The sequence below is a fragment of the Mustela nigripes genome, chromosome X, assembly GCF_022355385.1.
Source record: "Mustela nigripes isolate SB6536 chromosome X, MUSNIG.SB6536, whole genome shotgun sequence".
Classification (NCBI taxonomy): domain Eukaryota; kingdom Metazoa; phylum Chordata; class Mammalia; order Carnivora; family Mustelidae; genus Mustela; species Mustela nigripes.
Genome location: NC_081575.1, coordinates 27,986,738 through 27,996,825, shown reverse-complemented (window position 1 = coordinate 27,996,825; position 10,088 = coordinate 27,986,738).

The window sequence follows — 10,088 nt, the reverse complement described above, 5'->3', positions numbered from 1 at the left end:
TAACCACTGGTGACCATGATCTGTTCTACATTTTTATAATTTTATAATTTCAAGAATTTCATATAAGACTTATGTATATATAGTGTTTATATAGTATGCATTTGGCTTTGTTCTTATAGCATAATTCTCTGGCAGTTCATACAGGTTGTTACTTCTATCATTATTCCCTTGCTTTTTAGTGCTTAGTCCTATTCCACAGTATGGATGTATCACTATTTAACCAATCATCCATTGAAGGATATTTGAATTGTTTCCAAGTTTGGGCTATTACTAATAAAACTAGTGTAAACATTCATGTATTCATGTTTGTATGAATTTAAATTGTTCTTTCTTTGTTCCCTGTTCAATTACACCCCAGGGGTGTAATTGATGGCTTGTGTGGTAGTTGCATGTTTAGTTATTTAAGAAACTGTCAAACTGTTTTCCCAAGGGATTGTAAAATTTTACATTCCCACCAGCAGTATATGATGTTATTATATGTCTTTGAGAATACTAATTAAATTATTTAAAAATGTTCTCATTCCTGAATTTATATTTATTCTGGGCTTGGTATTCTGCCATTATTTCTAAACCTACTTTTTTATTCTCTTGATTTTTCTTATATGTATTAAGTCTTAGTCACCTGTTCATGTACTTCAGAATGAAGTGTTTGCTTGATTATTATTGGTAGGCTGAGTTTGGTTTTCTGTGCTATTGTGTAGGTTGGTGTTTTTCCTGATGAACTGCTCACATGGTTGTGAAACCTAAATGGATGTTTGTTTCTGGGGACATGGCTGGACATTTTGAAAGGCAAGCTTCGTTTTTAGATGTCTCTGTGAAGTGTGACAATATTAGGCTTGGGGTGCCCAGATACCTGACTGGGAAAGGCATTAATTCTTGTGTCAAAAATCAGTATGTGAAGGCCTAACTACCCACGGAGATAAGCACTTCAGTTCTGGAGTGTGTGTGTGTGTGTGTGTGTGTGTGTGTGTGTTTATACGCACACATGCATGCATTTTGAACATGGGGCAAGAGTCAGGAAATGAACTTTATGCTTCTCTTTATGAAGGAGCAAGGCAGGATAGGATGAGTATGGAGACTGGCTAATTTTTCAAAGACAGTCATTAAAATTAATATCCTTATAGCCTCACTATTCACCATCTCTCTGGAACAGTTGTATAGAATGGGATAATGGTGGAGACTGGTGCAATTTTCTCTTAGTCATTCAAAATAATAGATATACCCCTCTCTACTTACAGACTTAAGGAATAGATTATTACTGGGGTTTTCCCATGAAGATCAACTTATACTTTAGCTATTATATTCATGTAATCAAAACCTCATTTAAAATATAGCAAGGGAAGTACCTACTTTAAGGCTCCAGGCTTTTATATGATCCCATATTACAAACACATAAAAAGGTACATTTATTAAAGGACATATAGTATAGCAACATCTGTCACTTAGCATCTACATTCAGACCTGCATGCATAAGCATAACCGTAAGTTCTATTGTGACTCTCATTATTTAGATCCAGGAAAAAGACCCATTTTCCAACCTACTTTGCTATGTGTCCAAATGTATCCAAATACCATAGAGTTTTATGTGTTGGAAACAGATGGTGTTTCAGAGTATAAGAAACATTTGAATGCCCTATGTAACAAAAACCACAAATTAATTCACTAGTTCTATCTTTTGTCCCAGATATCATGAATCCAATAGATTTTTGCTTAAGAAAGTACTATTTCCTAGTAGTTTCAAGTATCCTTTTATTTCCTTCTCTTTCTGTTCCAAATCTTTTTTAGGGAGGGACACACAAATCTACATGATTTTTTTTTTACCCATTGCACAATGCAGCTGAGAACAATTTTGCAACATTTTATAATTTATATTACTCCTAAACGTGCATATATACAGTTGAAGATGTAGCATGCATTAAACATGATACCATTTCTTTAAGCTGGTAATAAGGACATTGAAGGGAGCTAAGAAAAAGCAAGGGAAGATTCCCCTACAGGTTTCAGAGGCAGATTGCCTCTGGTAACACACTGGTTTCTGATGTCTAGCCTCTAGAACAGAGACAATACATTTTTATAGTTTTAAGTTACCTGTTTTATGGTACTTTGTAACAGCTGGCCTAGGAAATGAATGCACTATTTTGTATGGTTTCTATTATGTTAAGTTTTTTGAGGATTTTGTCTTATGGCCCAAAGTATCAACTATCTTCATGTATATTCCCTGAGCCCTTGCACTTAATGGTACAGTTGTTGGATATAACGATCTTTCACTGTTGAGTAGATGAAGGTAATAGTGGTTATCAAATCAAATGAATCAAAAGGATTTGATTTAGTTAATTTATTATTTATTGATTGATTGATGAAAGAACTGTATTTTATTTTATTTTTTTTTCAGTGTTCCAAGATTCATTGTTTATGCACCACAGCCAGTGCTCCATGCAATATCTGCCCTCCTTAATACTACACTTACTTTATTTTCTATATATTCCATCATGTCCTGAGAGGGATGTTCATTCTGTACTTATGAATGCTGATTTTTCTATTTATCAGTTCTGTTGTCAATTTTTAATTGTAACCACAGCAGTGATAATATGCTTCATATTCAATTTTTATACATTTTCTTACCTTTTTGCTGTCACACTGTGCATTTTTTATTAAGTTGTTTCCATTAAAAAACATATTTTTTCTATTTTTTAAGATTTATTATTTATTTTAGAGAAAGAGAAAGTGTGAGTAGGGGGAGGGGAGGGGAAGAGAGAGAGAAACTGAAGCAGGCTACACACCCAAATCAGAGCCTGATGTGAGGCTTGATGCCTTGATCCCAAGATCATGAACCCATTGGAAATCAAGAGTATGACACTTAACTATCAGAGCTGCCCAAGTGCTCCAATAGTTTATACTTTATTTTATTTCTAGTCTGGCAATCTCTGCCTTTTTATTCTAATGTTAGTCCATTTGTTAACTGGACCAGTGTAGTTAGTTACTTTTTGTCTTTCCTGTGGGTCCAGATTTTTGTCATGAATAATTTCTCTTCAGCCTAATAAACTTCTTTTATCAATTATTATATTGTATATCTGCTTGGGACAAATTTTCTCAGCTTGTACCTGAAGAAATATATAGAGTGCTTTTCTTTAATATTCATAATTTAAAAGACACTTTCCTTGTGTTCTTCTAGATACAGATTTTACATTTATGTTTATGAGACAGCTGAAATGAAATTTTGCGTATGGAATAAAAGAGGATGCAAGTTTATATTTTTCCCCATATTTCTTCATACCATAGCTCTGAGTATCATTTTCTTTTTATTAATATATAATGTGCTATTTGCCCTAAGGGTACAGGTCTGTGAATCATCAGACTTACACATTTCATAGCACTCACCATAGCACCTACCCTCCCCAATGTCCACAACCCAGCCGCCCTATCCCTATCCCCCCTGCCCCATCAACCCTCAGTTTGTTTTGTGAGATTAAGAGTCTTTTATGGTTTGTCTCCCTCCCTATCCCATCCTATTTCACTTATTCCCACCCTACCCACCACGATATCCTGCACTGCCTCTCAAATTCCTCCTATCAGAGAGATCATGTGATGATTGATTTATTTTGCTCAGCTTGATACCTCTAGTTCCATCCATGTTGTTGCAAATAGCAAGGTTTCATTTCTTTTGATGGCTGCACATTATTCCATTGTATATATACACCACATCTTCTTCATCCCTTCAACTGTTGATGGACATCTAGGTTCTTTCCATAGTTTGGTTATTGTGGACATTTCTGCTATAAACACTTGGGGGCATGTGCCCCTTTGGATCACTTCATTTGTATCTTTAGGGTAAATACCCAGTAGTACAATTGCTGGGTCGTAGGTAGCTCTATTTTCAACTTTTTAAGGAACCTCCATACTGTTTTCCAGAGTGGCTGCACCCATTTGCATTCCCACCAACAGTGTAGGAGGGCTCCCCTTTCTGCATCCTTGTCAGCACCTGTCGTTTCCTGACTTGTTAATTTTAGCCATTCTGACTCATGTGAGGTGGTATTTCACTGTGGTTTTGATTTGTATTTCCCTGATGCTGAGTAATGTTGAGCACTTTTTCATGCGCCTTTTGTCCATCTGGATGTCTTCTTTTGCAGAAATGTCTATCCATGTTTTTGCCCATTTCTTGATTGGATTATTTGTTCTTTGGATGTTGAGTTTGATAAGTTCTTTATAGATTTTGGGCATTAGCCCTTTATTTGATATTTCATTTGACAATATCTTCTCCCATTCTGTCAGTTGTCTTTTGGTTTTGTTGACTGTTTCCTTTGCTGTGCAAAAGGAAAAGAATCTTGATGAAGTCCCAATAGTTCATTTTTGCCCTTAATTCCATTGCCTTTGATGGTGCTTCTATGAAGAAGTTGCTGCAGCTGAGGTAGAAGAGGTTGCTGCCTGTGCTCTTCTCAAGAATTTTGATGGATTCCTGTCTCAGACTGAGGTCTTTCATCCATTTGGGGTCTATTTTTGTGTGTGGTGTAAGGAAATGGTCCAATTTCATTCTTCTGCATGTGGTTGTCCAATTTTCCCAACACCATTTATTGAGGAGACTGTCTTTTTTCCATTGGACATTCTTTCCTGCTTTGTTGAAGATTAGTTGACTATATAGTTGAGGGTCCATTTCTGGCCCTCTATTTTCTTCCATTGATCTATGTGTCTCTTTTTGTACCTGTACCATATGGTCTTGTTTACAGCTTTGTAATAGAGCTTGAAGTCTGGAATTGTGATACCACCAACTTTGGCTTTCTTTTTTAACATTCCTCTAGCTATTCAGGGTCTTTTCTTGTTCCATATAAGTTTTAGGATTATTTGCTATTTGATAGGGATTGTGTTACATGTGTAGTTTGCTTTAGGTAGCATAGACATTTTCACAATATTTGTTCTCCCAATCCATGAGCATGGAAAGTTTTTCCATTTTTTTGTGTCTTCAGTTTCTTCCATGTGTACTTTATAGTTTTCTGAGTACAGATTCTTTGCCTCTTTGGTTAGGTTTATTCCTTGGTATCTTACGGTTTTAAGTGCAATTGTAAATGGGATAGACTCCTTAATTTCTCTTTCTTCTGTCTTGCTGTTTGTGTATAGAAATGCAACTGATTTCTTGTTTGTTGAGAGATGGTTGATGACTGCTTCAATCTCCTTACTAGTTATGGGTTTGTTCAGGTTTTCTATTTCTTCCTGGTTCAGTTTTGGTAGTTTATACTTCTCTAGCAATGCATCTATTTCTTCCAGATTTTCAAAATTGCTGGTATATAGCAGCTCATAATATGTTCTCATAATTATTTGTATTTCTATGGTGTTGGTTGTGATCTCTCCTCTTTCCTTCATGATTTTATTAATTTGGGTCCTTTCTCTTTTCTTTTTTACAAATCTGGCCAGAGATTTATCAATCTTATTAATTCTTTCAAAGAACAAGCTCCTAGTTTTGTTGATCTGTTCTACTGTTCTTTTGGTTTCTATTTCATTGATTTCTGCTCTGATTTTTATTATTTCTCTTCTACTACTGGGTTTAGGCTTTCTTTATGCTTCTTTTCCAGCTCCTTTTGATGTAGGATTAGTGTGTGTAATTGAGACCTTTGTTGTTTCTTGTGAAAGGCTTGTACTGGTATATTCTTTCCTCTCAGGACTGCCTTTGCTGTGTCCCAAAGATTTTGAAGAGTTGTATTTTCATTTTCATTTGCTATCATGAATTTTTTAAATTCTTCTTTAATTTCCTGGTTGACCCATTCACTTATTAGTAGGATGCTCTTTAGCCTCTATGTATTTGAGGCTTAAACAACTTTCCTCTTGTGATTGAGTTCTAGCTTCAGAGCATTGTGGTCTGAAAATATGCAGGGAATGATCCCAATCTTTTGGTACCAGTTGATACCTGATTTGTGACCCAGGATGATCTATTCTGGAGAATGTTCCATGTGCACTAGAGAAGAATGTGCATTCTGTTGTTTTGGGATGGAATGTACTGAATATATCTGTGATATACATTTGGTCCAGTGTGTCATTTAAAGCCTTTATTTCCTTGTTGATCTTTTGCTTAGATGATCTATTTTAGTGAGGGGTTGTTAATGTCCCCTATATTATTGTATTATTGTTAATGTGTTTCTTTGATTTTGTTATCAATTGGTTTATAGAATTGGCTGCTTCCGTGTTAAGGGCATAGATACTTAAAATTGTTAGATCTTATTGTAGGACCCTTTGAGTATGATATGGTGTCCTTCCTCATCTCTTATAGTCTTTGGCTTAAAATCTAACTTATCTGATATAGAGATCGCCACCCCAGCTTTCCTTTGATGTCCATTAGCAGGGTAAATGGTTTTCCACCCTCTCACTTTAAATCTGGAGGTGTCTTTGGACCTAAAATGAGTTTCTTGCAGACAGCATATCAATGGGTCTTGTTTTTTTTGTTTTTTTTTTTAATGCATCCTGATACCCTGTGTCTTTTGATTGGGGCATTTAGCCCATTTACATTCAGGGTAACTATAGAAAGATATGAATTTAGTGCTACTATATTGCCTGTAAGGTGACTGTTACTGTATATTGTCTCTGCTCCTTTCTGGTCTATAAGTTTTAGACTCTGTCTTTGCTTAGAGGACCCTTTCAGTATTTCCTGTAGGGCTGGTTGGCGTTTGCAAATTCTTTTTATTTTTTCTTTGTCCTGGAAGCTTGTTGTCTCTCCTTCTATTTTCAATGACAGCCTAGGTGGATATAGTATTCTAGGCTGCATATTTGTCTTATTTAGTGCTGTGAATATATCATACCAGCCCTTTCTGGCTGCTGGGTCTATGTGGATAGATCTGCTGCCAATCTAATATTTCTACCATTGTATGCTACAGACCTCTTTTCCCAAGCTGCTTTCAGTATTTCCTCTTTGTCACTGAGACTTGTAAGTGTTCTATTAGATGATGTGGTGTAGGGGCACCTGGGTGGCTCAGTGGGTTAAGCCTCTGCCTTCGGCTCAGGTCATGATCCCAGGGTCCTGGGATCAAGCCCCACATCGGGCTTTCTGCTCTGCAGGTAGCCTGCTTCCTCCTCTCTCTCTGCCTGCCTCTCTGCTACTTGTGATCTCTGTCAGATAAATAAAGAAAAAATCTTAAAAAAAAAAAAAGCCTCTGCCTTCAGCTCAGGTCATGATCGCAGAGTCCTGGGATCCAGCCCCGCATCGGGCTCTCTACTCAGCAGGGAGTGTGCTTCCCCCTCTCTCTCTCTGCCTGCCTCTCTGCCTACTTGTGATCTCCATCTGTCAAATAAATAAATAAAATATTTTAATAAAAAAAGATGATGGGGTGTGGACCTATCTTTATTGATTTTGAGGGTGGTTCTCTGTGCCTACTGGATTTTGATGCTTGTTACCTTTGCCATATTAGGGAAATTCTCTACTATAATTTGCTCCAATATACCTTCTGCCCCTTTCTTCTTCTTCTGGGATCCCAATTATTCTAATATTGTTTCATTTTATGGTATCACTTATCTATCAAATTCTCCCCTCTTGGTCCCATAGTTGTTTGTCTCTCTTTTGCTCAGCTTCTTTATTCTCTGTCATGTGGTCTTCTATATCACTAATTTTCTCTTCTGCCTCGTTTATCATAGCAGTAAGAGCCTCCAGTATTTATTGCATCTCATTAATAGCTATTTTTTTTATTTCAACTTGGTTAGATTTTAGTTCTTTTATTTCTTCAGAAAGGGATTTTATTTCTCCATAAAGGGATTCTCTCATATCTTCCATGCCTTTTTCAAGCCCAGCTAGCACTGTGATAATCGTCATTCTGAAGTCTAGTTCTAACATATTACCAATGTTCATATTGATTAGGTCCATAGCCATTGTCAGTACTGCCCCTTGTTCTTTTCTCTGCCTTGTCATTTTATCCAGTTAAGAATATATGAACAAAAGAATAAAATACTAAAAGGTTGGCAAAGACCCCAGGGAAATATATCTTACAAAATCAGAAGAGACCCAAAACTGGGGGGAGAAATAAATGGGAAAAATAAAGATAAAAAAATATATATCTGTGTGTGTTTGTGTGTGTGTGTGTATGTGTGTATATATGTATATTTATATATAAATGGTGAATGGAACAGAGCTACCCACTTGATTTTAGGTGTATTCTGGTCTCTTAGAAGAAACTACCTCCCAAAATTTCAAAGAAATAAAACCTTATATATATATACACACAAAAATAAGGGTAAAAATCATGAAGGGATAGAATATGACTGAAAGATGAAAATTATAAAAAGATTCTAAAATGGGAATTCATAATATAAGTTGTTTGGAAAAAGAAAAAAAAAGAGGATAGAATGTGATCATGCTGGAGACTAGAACAAAGCCTTGTGCTAGATGTAGGGTATATTTTGATCTAGTAGAAGAAATTGTATCCCAAAATTTTAAGGAAAAGAAAAAACTATATGTATACAGAAAATGAGGTTAAATACAATGAAGGGAGAAAATATGACCATTAGCATGAAAAGTTAGAAAGTTCTTTTTAACGTCTTGTTTGTTTACTTATTTATTTATTGTTAAATATTTTATTTATTTATTGACAGAGCAAGAGCGAGAGCGAGAGAGAGAGAGAGAGAGAGCGCGATCACAATTAGGCAGAGCAGCAGGCAGAGAGGGGGAGAAGCAGGCTCCCTGCTGAGCAGAGAGCCCAATGTGGGGTTCAATCCCCTAACCCTGAGATCTTGACCTGAGCCAAAGACAGAGGCTTAACCCACTGAGCCACGCAGGCACCCCTAAAAAAGGTGTTTTTAAGATAAAATAGTTTAAAAGCATTAAAATTGGAACAAGGAAAAGTTTTAAAAAATGGAATAAGAATAAAAATAAAATTAAAAAAATTTAACTTTGCAAGACTAAAGGATCATGGGCAAAAAGGCATGAATTCTATGTGTTGCTTTCCCCCAACTCTCTGGTTTTCCACACTACTCATTGATTGGTGAACTTGGTCTTGGCTGGTTATCCTTGCTGATCTTCTGGGAGAGGGGCCTGTTGCAGTGAATCTCAAATGTCTTTTCCTATGGAAGAATTGCACCACCCTTGCCAGGGCCCATGCTAAGCAATCTGCTTGGATTCACTCTTAGGAGCTTTTGTTCCCTGAACACTTTCCATAGAGCTCTGGAGGTAGGGAATGAAAATGGCAGCCTCCCAATCTCTGGCACAGAGGAGCCAAGAGCTCAGGGCCCTACTCCTCAGTGTGCCTTCAGAGAAAAGCAATCAATCCCTCCTATCTCCCTGGTCTCAAGCTGCGCTCCCTGCTCACCCAGCCTATGAACGAGCATTTCTATCTCTGGTGCACAGCCCCATTTGGAGTCCCCAAACCCAGTGGATTCTTGCCATGCACTCCCACGCAGCTCCTCCCAGAGGAGGAAGGAGGAGGTCTCTGGATGTGATACTTGTGGAGTCTCTGCTCAGAGAACATTGCCCCAACTGTGCCTTGGATCAAGGTTTAAGGTAATCCTCAGCTGAGAGCCCTCCCCTCAGCTCTGTCTCTGTAGCAGCTTACTTACTTTGATACCTGGCAGCTCTGCCACACTTAGACACCCCTGGTCTTTCTGTGACCCCACAGGTCCTGAGACCACACTGTCCCTGCAAGGGCTCCATCCCTGCTTAGCCTCAGGAGCAATGTCCCTCAGTGGAGCAGACTTCGCAAAGTTCTGATTTTGTGCTCCATTGCTTCACCGCTTGCAGGGAGTCTGCCCCTCCCCCCCCACAGTCTGTCATTCTCTTCTCTACATGTCCTACCTTCCAGAAAGTGGTTGTTTTTCTGTTCCTAGAATTGCTGCTCTTCTTCTTTTCTATCTGTTGTTGAGTTTGTAGATGTTTGGAATAATTTGATAACTATCTAGCTGAACTCTTTAGTGTATACTAAATTTTTATAAATGTCTCATGAATGTCTTATAAAGAATGCATATTCTGCTTTTATTTTTTTTTAAAGATTTTATTTATTTATTTGACAGAGAGAAATCACAAGTAGGCAGAGAGGCAGGCAGAGAGAGAGAGAGGAGGAAGCAGGCTCCCTGCTGAGCAGAGAGCCCAATGCGGGACTCGATCCCAGGACCCTGAGATCATGACCTGT